At 51.2% G+C, this 13,996-nt stretch overlaps 1 long non-coding RNA gene across 1 annotated transcript; it reads right to left on the bottom strand.

Annotated features, from left to right (window-relative positions):
* Positions 1-420: 420 nt before the first annotated feature.
* LOC114020544 lies at positions 421-13,195 on the bottom strand. The gene is made up of 3 exons (XR_006287361.1): positions 13,173-13,195; positions 12,513-12,558; positions 421-1,774 (listed from the first exon to the last, which is right to left on the bottom strand). It is a non-coding gene; the product is annotated as an uncharacterized LOC114020544 (long non-coding RNA).
* Positions 13,196-13,996: the final 801 nt, after the last annotated feature.

The raw sequence follows: 13,996 nt of genomic DNA, 5'->3' as shown, positions 1-13,996 counted from the left end.
TGACAGCGCTGACCCTGGGGCCTCTGGAGATCCGCCTTCCTGTTCCTAGTGCTGCTGCTAATTTCCTCTGTGCCCCTTGGGCAAGTCACATCTCTCTCGGCCTCAGTATTCCCATCTGGAAAAGGGGACCCAGAGGCTGCGAACTCTGCATGTCTGTGCCGCGCCCGGCACAATGGGGCCCGGAGCTTAGCTGGCTGTCACTACAAGCTGAAATACAGCTTCCTTGGCACCCCCTGGCTGTATCTCATTAGTGGAGCACTTAGAAAAGTTATCCTTGAAACAGCAGGGCTTCTGAATCAAAACCAGCGTTTCTGGTATGCAGCCATTGTGGCCGCATGTGGCCACCAGGGGTTTTTCTTGCGGCCACAGCCTCCTGGGTGGTGATGGGGTGGGGGGAAGCAGCTGCCCCTCCCTCTGGGCCACCAGCAGTGGTCCCTGCCCCCTTCTGGAACCACAAACACCATAGGAGCAAGCAACCCATGTGGGTTCCCCACCTTTCTAGGGGCGGTGGGGCTTGGGCTTGGGCTTCAGCCGTGGGCATCAGGCTCTGGCCGTGTGGCAGCGGGCTCCACCCACAGGGCTTCGGGCTCCAGCCCCAGGCTCACCCCCAACATTACCGCTGGCCCTCTCTGCCTCCCTCCCCATATAGGGTTTAATTTGTCCCCCCAGCTTGCCGGGGCTGAGTAAATCTGCTGTAAAAAGGTGATATGAACAAATATACAAAGATCACTTTTCATAGTAGCAGACTTACTAGCCAGCAAGTCTTAAAAAAAAAACAAAAACCAACAACAACCAAAAAAAGGCAAAGCACAGAAATACACAACGCACCTTAGTTGTGTTTCTGTTTCGATCCAGTACAGAATAGAGACAACTGTCCATTCTCTTTATTATTGAGTGTAAAAAAAAAAAAAAAAAACCAATCGACCTAAATAAGTGGCAATGGTTTGGACACATGCCTGCAGATATTTATTTGTTTTTCCTAAAGTTAATTAAGTAGTTTAGCGAAAATTGTCAGAGGCTACCAAACAATTTGTTGTGAGAATCCCTGATGTAAACTAGGACAGAGCCAACACGCCCCTGTCATCGGCTTCCTGCGTGGCCCACGACCCCATGGCGCGAGGAGCTGTACAGACAGAACAAAAGACAGACCTTACACTTTCGTCATCCTCAGGTTGGAAGCTCTCTGGGCAGGGATCGTTGTTTTGTTCCGTGTTTGTACAGCACCTGGCGCCCTGGAATCCAGGCCCGTGACTGGGGCTCATTGGTGCTACAAGTCATAATAAAGCGGTGACAGTAGGAGCAGGGAATCTACACAGTTAAGTTGATCGGAGGCTGATTTTTCGAGCAGTCTCATTTGGCACAAAGAAAAACCCACCCACGGCCGGCGTGAAGGGCCCGTGGTGTGTAAGTGGGAATCAGGTCCCAAGAATTCAGATTGTTTCTGAAAGAAAATGGAAATAAGCAAAGGCGATTTCCTCCCTCTGGCGAGAGTATCCAATGTCTCCGAGAAGGCCGGGCAGGCTCAGGTGGTGAGATCATCCACTTGGGTTATTCTCGCTCGTCTCCAGTTCTTGTTGTCTCAGCAACAGCTCTCTGCAGCCCTCCTCGAGCTTGTAAAAACTTTACGTCCTGCCCCAGTCCAGGGACGCGGCTTAGGGGAAGCAGAGGGCATTCGCCATCGGCTGGATCTCAGGTGCGTGAGGGGGATTCCACATGTCACCCTCATTCTAAGCCGGCAGGGGTCTGGGTTTGGCCCATCTGCTTTTGGTGTCACCTGCAAAGACAGCGCTTTGATGGGTGCCTCTGGCTGGAGCAGCTCAAAGGGGAAAATAGCACCACTTTCAAAATATTCCACCCGTGACAGCCAGGAGCAGTGGGGCCCAGTGGCTCACGCACAGGGCTGGGCATCAGCAGAGGTGAGACCTAATCCCACCCCTGCCCCTGCGCTGCTGTGTGACCTTAGTTAGGTGCTGTCCCCTCCCACCCTTCTTAGGCTGGTCTTTGGGGAGCATCATCCATCGTCTCTGGCTTGTCGCTTTAGATTGGAAGCTCCTCCGGGCAGCGCCTGGCTCTGGTCTCAGCACAATGGGCGCCTGATCTCCATGGGAACTGTGAGGTGCTATGACATGCCAATAACCACACTACAGGGGAAGTTATGGCCCCCCGTGCCTCAGTTTCCCCCCTCCGCCCCCATGCTATGGGGCTAACGATACTGCTGCACAGACACATAAGGGGACAGTCCCTGCTCCACGGAGTTTATAATGTAAGTAGACAAGACAAAGAATAGGAGAAAGGAAAAAGTGTTCTCCTCACTTTCCAGGGAGAAGTGAGGCACAGGAAGTGTAAGTGAGATGCCCAAGGCCACACAAGGAGTCAGTGGCAGAGGTCTTCACAGTTGTCACCAGACCACTCAGAACATCACGGCAGCAAGGGGGAACAGAACTCAGATCCTTCTCCTACCGCCCAGCCTCCTGCCACCTGAACTAGGGAGAATCCCCCTCATCCATTAGCAGTACAGGGCCCAGGACACACAGTTGGCCGGGTCTGGTTTCATCCAGTAGGGGGCATCAGCGATACACACCAGCTAACGGGTGACATTTTTGGAAGTAACCCTGACTGATGGTTCCAGGGTCAGAAGGTCAGCTTCTTTTGGTGAAAGGCATGGCATTTTCATTAAGGAATTTCTGGAGCCTGTCAGCTCTGCCATTGTCCCTTTAAAAAACGAGACTTTACTGTGCTGTATAAAGTTTGCTTTGGCTCCGGGCCTGGGGTAAAGAACGAAGATTAACTGCTAATGCTGGATTAGAAACAGGGAGAAATTAGGCCCCGCTCTAGTGATTCATTATTTGCTGGGGTTTCTCCATATTTATTTAAACACCGAAGGTCTTTGCCGACTTGGGGGGCCCTTCTGCTGCAGGATGTGGAGTCAAAGGCTAAAAGCAAAACCCTACCCTAGTATTACTCATCTTCAGGCCCAGAGCCTCTGGTGCCAGGGCAAGCCTAGAACCGTGGCAGTGGGAATATTTCAAGAGGAGAGATGCTTTTCTAAATACTTCTATCGTCCTCCTTGCCTTGGCCTCTGAGCACCTCACCTTCACATCCTCACAGCCCGGGTGAGGGGAAGATTTCATCTCCCCTGTGTCACAGATGCGGAAACTGAGACACAGAGAAACAAAAGCCTAAGATCACCGCAGGGAGACTGGAGCAGAGCAAGGTATTTAACCCAGGACTTTTGAGTCTTAACACTGAGCGCTCCAAAGGCATTTAGGCACTAACTTCCCAGGTGAGTTAGGGTCCTAAATAATTTTGAGGGTCTGGGCCTAACAGCCTTAACCATAAGACCATGGAGCCACCCTGCAGCGGGAATGCCATTGGCTTTTATTTGTACCACAGTATTGCCTTGTTGCGCCATTGTGCCAGGGGCAGCCCAGAGCATAAGAAACCGTCCCTACCCCAAAGAGTTTCCTGTCTACAGAGACAAGGCAGACAAAGGGGGGCTTGCTAGCCAAGGAAACCCAGAGACATGAAGAGACATGTCCCCAAAGTGTCCATGTCAGAGCCAAAAGCTGATCCCAGGCCCCCCCAAATCCCAGCCCCGAACCCATCCTTGCCCTGTATAAATGCAACGACTGCACTCCCTTTAACAAACCAACCCACCGGCTTGTTTGCTGACCAAATGCCGCACACACGCCGACCACGACAGCTAACATGTTCCCAGGAGATCTCCTAGTGAAACGGGCGCTATGTCCCGACCGGAGCACGTATCCCAACTTCCGTGCATCATCTGGAACGCGATGTTGTCAACACAGTGTCGGATGTTTACGGATTTTGTTGCTGGTTTTACATCTCGTTACACATCTTGATGCCAGGGTAGAAGGTGCATTCACAATGGATGACTGAATTAAGAGGCCAACAGCTAGATAATCTATGCAATTGTATCAGATTATCTAGTGAGATTAGCTGCACTAATTAAAATGAATGAGATCATTGTTTGTCTATCAATTAGATTACCATCTATCAAATCAGATTAGCTGTCTAATCCCAGTAGGTTAACTAACTATCTATCTAATCAGATTCTCTCTCTGCTCAGAGTACACCCATCTAGCTAATCTTCATTGTGCAATGCACCTTTCCTTTACGGGAGTCTACTGGCCGCAACGTCGGCCATTTTGTGTAGCAGAGCCAACGCAGCATGTTAGAGGAGACACACACACAATGTCCTCTCCCCCATGGAGAAGGTTCTTTGATCTATTCGTGGGTTGGCTGGCTGGCTTTGCACTCGCTAAAATTAAAATAATTTAGTCTGTGGCTACTTTAAGGGTCTCTCCCAGAGGCCTTTGAAGCCAATGAGAACAGGCTTTGTATCAGGCCCCACCATAAAACTTCAGATTTTGCAAAACTCATAGTCCAGGGGGTTGGGCCTTTTCCATACTAAGGGCCCGATTCGCCATCACCCTGCATGTCGTGAAGCCATTTCTGCCAGTGCAAAGGGAGGGTGAAACACGGCCAGCTCAGAACAGCTGCTTGTTACAGCCATGCTGCCCTGGGGTAAATGACGGCACTGGGCGCAGGAGCTGCAGTCTTTGGAAAACCTGCTTCCATTGGGAGCACAGAGCTGCTATAAATTTGGCCCTGAGGTTGTCTAAGAATTGCTCTCTGGGCCTCAGTTTCCCCCAGCTGCAAAATGGGGATAAGAATCCATCCTTTCGCCCTCCCTCTGTCGGTCTTGTCCGTTTAGGTTGTAAGCTCTTTGGGGCATGGACTGGCTCTCACTGTGGGGTTCATTAGCATTAACCTGGATGACTCACACCTGGGTCTGAGCACCTGAATTAGCCCGGCCTAGGTGCAAGCATCCGCACTGCAAAGGCCTGCCCGGCCCACTGTGTCCTCCTTGTTTCTGTACCCGTCCGTGTGCGTCTGGGAGCAGACCCCATGAGTCTTTATGCTGAGATGCTCTGGGATCCTTTCCCAGTCAATCATGGGGGAACTTGTCTCTCCCTTGGGGGCACTGTGGGAGGGCACCAGAGGTCTATCTGCACTTGAGTGATTTAGCCGGCATCCTTACTGCGAACTGAGTGCATTCCTGCCCAAGTGAAACCAGAGCCAGATTCTAACCCACAGCCCCAGCCTGGTCAGCTGAGCTGGGTTTAAAGCACCTCCAAACCGGAGTTAGGGTTTGTGCTTGTGGATGGTACGGGAGGTTGAGTTAAATTCCAAGGTTAACTGTACAGTGAAGACAGACTGTGTGTTTACATGACAGGACCCCAATCCCAATCCGAATCTGTGCATCCAGGTGGGCACAGGCTGCATGGCCCAAAACCAACGGGAGGTCTCTTTTGTGGTGGTTTCCTTCCTCTTCCACGAATGATCACAGACCTCTTGCCATGCAACGTTTGTAGCTTATTAATTATTATGGTTTTAAATTTTAAAAAATATTAACTAAGCCAAACCAGATGACATCTCAGCCCTGGAGACCCAGCGGCTGCACAACTGGGTTGAAAAAGTAATAAAATAGGAAAGTATTTGCTGCTTTCAAGGCAGCTTAGATATTCCAAATTCTCCCTGGCCCTTTTGAAAGCTCTTTGTACAATTTCTGTCTCAGCGAAACAGCTGGATTGATTGTGTCCCCCCCACCCCGATTTACATTCTCCCCCTGCCTACATCCCCCCACCCCAAGTTTCTAGGCTGGGAATTTTTGTGAGCCAAGTTTTGGCCTGGAGTGCTTTTTTTTTTTTTTAACTGTCAAACTCTAATCCCCCAAAGAAAGGGATTTATAACAGAAAGGGCTGACATTACCTTACCTACAGCATCGCAAATGCAAAACCATAATAAATGAATGGAGGAAAAGGATGAGGTTACCAGCGAGCTATGGTGTGAAGAGGACACTGAGGTTACAGGAGGAGCTGGTGCAAGCAGAGTTTGGGTGGGTGGTCAGACATATGCTCCTAGCTCGCAGCAAAATACATGAAACCGAACTGACACATACACAGACCCTCTAACGATACCATACATCTATATAGCGCCTCTCATCCCACAAACCATTATACGTGGCCACTTCTGGGGTGGAATGTGGCAGCTGTTAAACAGCACGCCGCAACGCTGCAGGGGGATCACCCCCTCGAGCACCGAAATGCAGCCACCTCTGGGGTGGGGCACGGCAGCTGTTTAAAAGCTTCCCAGCAACGCTACAGATTCAGTCAGGGAGCAAACAAAGATCCCAGATGCATTCAGTTTAGGACCGGAAGCCACCAGCTGAAAAAAAGACGTTTAGGACAGGAAGTGAAGCAGAATCCTAGCTCTAGTGGAAATACAGGTTTGAACAAAAAGTGGAGGACTCTGTAGCCCAGTGTTTCCCAGATTTTTGAAAGCCGAGCCGTGAAACAGCAACTTTAGCATGTCAAGTATCATCCCTGAGTCAGCCCCCATTGAAGTGAATGGGGAAGCTCACCCCTTGGAGCTATTGTCCCAGGCTCCCTGCAGACAGAGGTAGAGGTTCGTAGCGGCGTGGGTGGGCGAGGGTCTGTGGCCTGCGCTGTGCAGGAGGTCAGACTAGATGATCACCATGGTCCCTTCTGGCCTTAAAGTTTATGAGCGTCTCTCGTGTGGGGAAAGGCTCCTTCAGGTCACGGAATGAAGAGAAAAGAATCCTGCATGCGGCTGAAACTCCAGGGGGAAGTGTGGGGCACCCGAATCTAGCGAACGCAGTCGGAATTTGCTCAGGACCGCATGGATGACGCCTCTGCTGTTATGAGCCATGCCATGACATCTGGGCTGCCCACAAGCGGCCAGGACCTGAGTCACATGCTGAAATGCTAACCCTAGTGTTTCTGGAGAATGGAAAAAAATCTCTCTCTCATTCCCAAGCAACTCTGCACCCCTCCCTCCAGCCGCGAGATAAATGTAAAGCAGGTGGACCCGGCGCAGGCTCCAAAGAGGATGCAAACTGAAAGGCCGTTTTCCCACAGAGTAACACCACCAGTCCTTTGCACCCATAGAGTCAGAAATGGAACCCAGGAGTCCTGAGCCCCAGCCCACCCTGCTCTAACCACTAGACCCCGCTCCCACCCAGAGCCAGGAACAGAAGCCAGCATCGTGACTCAGTCCCCCCCGCTCTAACCACTAGACCTGCCAACTCCCTGCCAGAACTGGCACCCCAAGCGCCAAGCCCCCGGCTCTAACCAGCAGTCTGCGTTCTGCCCTTTTTCCTGTAACAGGCAACACGCTGATTAGATCCGCAGCCCGTTCCCATCTGATCCAACTTTAGCCTCTGCTCAGCAAATGCGACAGGGAAGGGAAAGCCACCTGGCACTGGAGCTGGAAACCCTCTGAGGTTATTCAGCAAGGCCAGAACAAAGAGAAAGCACGAGCTGGCAGACTCGCGCATCTGGAAAGAATTCTGCTTTTAAGGTCAGATCGACCCTTTTTTCTATTCTTTCCCCCACCTCCCTTCTCTTCCTTTCTCTCTCCCCAGTGGGAGCCCCCGGGGTAGGCGGGATTTTCAGAGACAAACATTCCAGACTCTGATCTTCGCATAAAACAAAATCGCACAGTAAATAGCCGGGAAGGCCGGGCACTGGGGCTGGGAGCAGTCAGGAGACACTAGACATGCTACAGGCAAGGAGCACCGTTGTCTCCCAAGCAGCCCTGCTCCCTCCCACCGCCTGGCATGAGTTGGCGAGTGGCAGAGGCCAACAGCTGGATCTGCCCTGGAGGGCGCGGTCTCGTCTCCCGGCCGCTGGCATTTGGAGGGCTCTATCCTCCCACCCCCCCACAGGCAGGCACAGCTCTGGTATGTGCTAGGGGCCCTAATGTGCTGCCCACCCCCTGTATGCCTCCACCACCCTGTTCCAGGTCCCTAATTTGGGGCCCTCTGAGCCAACCCCAGGAACCCAACTCTTCTCCCAGCAGCAAATCCCACCCCACCATGCACTCGTCGCCAACCCCAAGCCCCACTCCTTCTCCCAGCTTTCCCAGTCCTCTCCAGGGATGGGATGGGGCTGCCACAAATAGACGCACATTGTAAGAATGACCCAGGCCATTGGAGCCTACAGCAGTGATGCTTTCAAAATGCACCACTGGAATCTGGAAATAAGCAACCAGTGTCAATGTGGGAATAAGGAGCAAGTGACTCCAGCCTCTGGCCTTAATCTGAGCTGGAGGTTTAGACACATGTGCTTTATATTAGGGCATAAAGTAGCAGAGAAGCTGGAAAAATTCAGATTGGGGACAAAGAAAAAAAAAGGCCCATTTCTTTCACAAGGAGGATAACCAGTGTTGTCAGCGCTTGCAATTTTATCACATATCCCACGATAAATTGGTGTGTTTCTTAAAGCCCCAGGTCCTGGAGTCATGGGAGAATCTCAGCTTGCATTAAATAAATCTTACATATACATAGGAAGTTTCTAGCCCATGTGACTGCAGACAAGACTGAAAATTTGACCCGAATGTGATCCAGCAGGCAAAGCAGAAGAACCCCACATTTATAATTATTTTTTTTAAATGTCATAATTTTAGGAGCCAGATCTGACTCATGATCTTTGAGCCCCGGAGGCTGGCCATACCGGGTAATTAACCACTGGAAGAGATTCCCTCCATGACTCAGAATCTGCACATCAAAGCCAGAGCTACACGAGGCTAGTTATATCGGCAAGTCTTTCTAACGTAGACACAGCGGATACTGCTTAAGTGCTTTTACCAGCATAATTTATACTCGTTCCCTGAGTAAAATAAACACTGATGGGTAGGAAATGGGTTTCCTGTCACAGGAACATTTTCAAGGTTTCAAAAAGTCCGACGCTGAATTGGAACAAAAAATTCAAAATCTTGAAAATGTTCACCCCCAAAAAATCAAAAGGGAAAAAAAAACCCAACCAGTTTGGGTCCATGTTTCATTTTGATCATTTCAAAACATTTCTGTTCAATGTCGACCTTCTTTATTTTTTAAATAAGGGTTAAACTATAAATTAATTAACAAACATTTCTATACAAAATGTCATTTCGAATGGAAAAGAAAGGATTGGATGATTAGACAATAATAAATCATATATATATATATTAATATAAAATATTAATAAACTATTTAATACTTATTCAATATTAATAATACAATCTCTTCCACAGAGCTTTTCAGCAATCAGTCTCCAAGCACTTTCCAAGGGAGGTCAGGATCATTACCTCCATTTCACAGATGGGGAAACTGAGGCACAGAGCAGGAAAGTGACTTGCGCCAGGTCACCCAGCAAGCCAGTGGCAGAACTGGGAACAGAGGCCAGTCTCGTGACTCCTACTTCAGTGTTCTATCCACTAGACTGCATAGCACTTTGTTGAACCCCATAACAAGACTATCCAGAAGTATCATAATTAATGATAATTATGGGAGGGGAAAATTAAACCTCATGCTTCAGGGTATAAACACAGCTGTAGTTTTTAGAGATCAGAATAAGCCCTAATGTTCCGGGTGCAGATTATCTCATATCTGCTACTGTAGCAGCTTCTGCTGGCCACCATCAGAGACGGGATGAGACAGACCTGAGGCCTCACACAGCCTGGCAGTGCCTATGGTCCAGGATACACCAAGCCCTTGGATCCCATCTCTGCAAAAAGCCCTGGATAGGCAGAGCCCTGCTGACTTCAGAGCGGCTCAGGAGTTGACACTCAAGGAACCCATGGCAGGATGGCACCCTGAGATATTATACAATTCACTTTTGCCTGGGGGATGGACATTAATGTATAAGGAAGTAGTGTTGTTCAGTGGATAAGGCAGCAGAATGGGAAACCTGGGTTCTATTCCCAGCCCTGCCACTGACCTGATGTGTGACCGTGGGCAAGTTACTTCCCCTCCCTGTGCCTCAGTTTCCCCTCCCCTCCTTTGTTTGCCTTGTCTATTTAGGTAATAAACTCTTTGGGGGCAGGGACTGTCTCTCACTATGTGTATATTAAGCTCCTAGAGCAAAGGGGCCCAGATCCTGGCTGGACCCCTCTCGGTGCTACTGGAATTTAATAAGTCCGCGCAGCTGTGGATTTACACTTGCAGAGAGTCTGAACCTCGACCTCTGTAACAGGCTGGATCTGACACCTGCCCAACCTGGCTACAAACACCCCATTTCTGACTTCCCGCTAATCTCCTCTTCATCAGATCGGAGGTCTGGCGAGAGAAGGGAGGAGTGTATTTTTATAATGACCAAGCCCTGGGACCTTCAGCCCTTCACATCTTAATGTGATTATTGGTGTAAAGATCTTCCTTGGGGGAGGCAACCTGACGATTCAGAGCGCGGTGAGTCCCAGAAACTGAGGAAGCTGCATCAGATTATTTCAATTAGCGCAACTCAACTTTGCAAAAGAGGAGGTATTCAAGGGGAAGAAAAAAATATATTTACCTGATTCTCCACTGCACTGCACTTCAGGCACGTTTCACATTTACCTGGCATCTTGTGCAGTCACTTACTCACGGCTGGGGGCTGGGGTTTTGTTCTGTCTGTACAGCCCCTGGCACGAAGGAGTTTATGGCACTACAGTAATGCACCTAATAATCGTCAAAGCTTGAAAACCCAACCCCTAAAGGCTCAAAAAAGTGGAAGGCAAAGAAGAAGAACCCAACAGTGATTTATTCATATCTAATGGTGGGGTTTTTTAAAGAAAAGCTCATGATATTTGGAGGTTTGGGGCCAGCAATCCTGAAATCCTCGAAAACCACCTGGAGGTTCGTGAAAACCTGATCCAGTCAGTCTTTTCCACTGGGATTTGGGTGGAGCTGGTTAATTTCTCTTTCCCAGGTTCCACACCCTTCCCATCCCCTGTGATCACCACGACTAGCCACACCTGAGACTGATTCCCTTGCTAGACATGGAAAGTTATCCCCTCTCCCTGTATCCCAGTGAAAACTTATCCCAGCTCGACTCAATGCCCCGGCCCAGCCAGTGGCTTCCAAGTCCCAGCCTCTCATCCCTTCCTACTGGCCCCGAGCCGAGGTCCCATGTGCCACAGAAGGACCCAGCCAGCTCCTGGGTTTGGACAACCACCAAGCAAGATTGATTCCACTCCACACTCCCTGCTCTGCAGGGGGAAATGAAATGCAGCTGGACACACTTGCCATGACCCATCCCACAAAGACAGGAAGGAGGGTGGAGTTGGGACCCTGCCAGCCTGGGCTGGTGGTACAGCCCCAGGTGCCACGTAGCTGCTTGAAAAGTGAGCACATCTCACCACCTTTCAGGGCCTGACCCAGCTCCCATTACAGTGAGTGGAGAAATTTCCCTCTTAACTAACACAGAGGACCTGTTACAGTCAAGCCCCTATGTGCAGCTCTGGCAGCCAAATGGAGCCTTAAAGGGATGGAAATGGCCCCCCAAGTAGCCCACCCTATGCAGGGGGCTTACCCAGCCACTGGGGACCGGATGTAAGTGACCTGCCCCAGCCCTGCTTCCAGACTCCAGCATGGGGGCATGGCCAGAGCACAGTGCATTATGGGTATTCTGTGCTTCCCAGGGGCCATGAAAGGCAGAGTAAATTAGAGCAGCCCTGAGGCTGCTCTAAGTGACACTGGGCAGGGCCCTGTGCAGTCCCAGAATTTGAGATGCACACTAGTAGCTTAAAGCCACTTTAACTCCCCATTCCCTGCCCAAGTGCCGGAACGGAATAACTGAGAATCAGGCCTGCTGTGGCTAGACAAAGGATTCAGTGGGTTGTTTCATTCCCTGACTCCTCCACTAGCAACTGGCCCTTCCCCCAAAATCCCTTGCTCCCCCCGCCCCCCGGGAATCAGTGTAATGGTTCAGAGCATCCAGAGAGTGTCAGAGCCGGCCTGTTCCTGCACAAGTGTAGGGACAGGGTTCGAGACACCTACTCGCATCCCCTTTGGGTGGGGTGGGGAGAAAGCAGAGCTTCCATGCCAGGCTGAAGGTTGTCAGATTCAATCAGCAGGATGCCGATGCATCGCTCCCCTGCCAGGCAAGGTTGTGATCTCCAAAGCCCCCATGTTCAGGGGCGGTTGGATAGGGGCGTCTGGGCCCAGCCCAGTTGTGCTTTGCTGGCTGCTGCCGTAATTGCTGTCCTGCAAGAAGGCACCTTTTACAGTCAGGATAAAGGGCCCGACTCCTCATTGCCCAGCACCCGACACACAGGGAGTGCAAACCACTCCCATTCTGATACACAAGAATTTTATGCACGCTTTGCCCTGGCCTACCAGACAACCCAACACACAGGACAGTAAAAATTCCAAGGACTTGGTTTTTGCTTCAAGACAAACTCCGTAGTCTGGGCCCCACAAATCTAAAAGACCTCGATCCACAAGGCTGCTCGTCTGGCCAAATGGAACCTGTCCCATCAGGGCAGGAGACAGGCGTGTCTCTGGGACCAGTCCACGCCAGGGGAATGAACTCCAGGAACTAGGGCCCCCATCACAAACTTACGCCACCTTCTGATCCATTTCTTTGGCCTGGCCTCTCTGCCATTAACACAGAGCAACATGCATATTAAACACACAAAAAACTCACCCCCACCACAAAAGACCCTACCAAAACAAGACACTCCACTGTACGTGCGTTTCCCTTGGGCGAGAGGCTGAGAGAACAAGACACATGGCAAGCATTAGTCACGTCGCTTAAAGGTGCCCACATGCCATGGTGAGGCATGCAGAAGAAGAACTCGCATAGAATAGAGATCGAGGCCCTTTAAAGTGCGTGATCTCACAGGTCCCGGGGGTACCTATTTGCAAGGGCTCTGTCTCCAACGGAGATACATAAAACCTTCCAGATTCAGAGCCACATTAGCTCAAGTTCGCCTCCCTGACCTGTCCTGGGCTGCCAGTCTCCTGATCCCAAGGTCCATACACTGCTTAGTTTCCATACCAGCAAGATCTCTCCTGGCTGAACCTCGCCCAGCTGCGGGTTCCCTTCGCCGCGCTCCCCTCCCACGTGCCAGCCACTCTCTGACCCCACTGTCTACGTTTCGTGCCAACAACCTAACCCAGGGAACGTTCCCCTCATTCGAAGGGGCTCATCCAACATCTGCCGACAAGATGGGGCCGGGCACGCATGGTTCTAATTTCCAAAAGACTTAAAAAATTTTAACGACCCAGCCATTTATAACCCAGATCGTAATCCCTCTGCTTTAATTGCCTCCCGATCTAGCCCAGACACAAAGGCTCCCGAGCTCGCTCCTCTCTTGACTCTCACCTTCCTTTGTGCCTTCAACTTTAACGGCTTTTCTTTTCCTCTCCTTCTTGGCAAATAAATAACCGGTTCACTCCCCCGCCCCTTCCACTGCACACCCGCTCTCCCCTGGGGTTTGCTCTGCCAGGACATGCTTCCTTTGTAGTTTAATGAAGGTATATTTGTAAGGGGGGTAGAAGTTTGTTTCATAAAGGGCCCCCTCAAAAAACCACAGCTAACAGGGGATGGATTCTGGAAGGGGTAGAGGGAATTCCTCCCCGGGCTGGCCTCAGCAGCCTTTTCCATTTAACTCTGGCTGAGGTAGCGCTGGAGAATTGGGGGAGCAGCGAGGGAAGGGGTGTTGGGGGTGGGAGAATTTAGGCTGCCGTAGCAGGAGGTGACCCCGGTACAGCAGCTAGTTGGGGACTAAATGGCCGGAAGAGCAGGGCCTGCAGCGGGAAAAGGTGAACCTGCCGCGAGTTGGGGGGGCGCGATGTGATGGATCCAAGCCCACTACTCTGCCCCCTTTCTCAACACTCGCTTAGGCCTGGAAAAATCAGATCTCCCCTGCCCACCACGCCCCCCCCCCGCCTCCTGCTCCCCTACCCCTGCCTGGCTAGCCCTCCGCAGCGGCAGAGGGCCTTTTGCCCCCGGGGGGGGAGGGGGGTTAATTGATGGGAAGGAATGAAGAAAGCCAGCTGGCCTGACAGGCACTTCCTTCTCCCCCAGCCCAGATTAGTGGCTGGGCCTTTCATCTCTCGCGGGCTCAGGGAGAGCGGTGGGCTGTGCCCAGTGGTGGGGTTACCGCTTGCTGCCAGCTGTGGGGCCAATGAGATGGCGCAGCTGGA

This window comes from Chelonia mydas, chromosome 24 (genome assembly GCF_015237465.2).
Source record: "Chelonia mydas isolate rCheMyd1 chromosome 24, rCheMyd1.pri.v2, whole genome shotgun sequence".
NCBI classification, from domain to species: domain Eukaryota; kingdom Metazoa; phylum Chordata; order Testudines; family Cheloniidae; genus Chelonia; species Chelonia mydas.
Note: the sequence above shows the minus strand (reverse complement) of the source record. Positions and strands in the feature narration are given on the sequence as shown.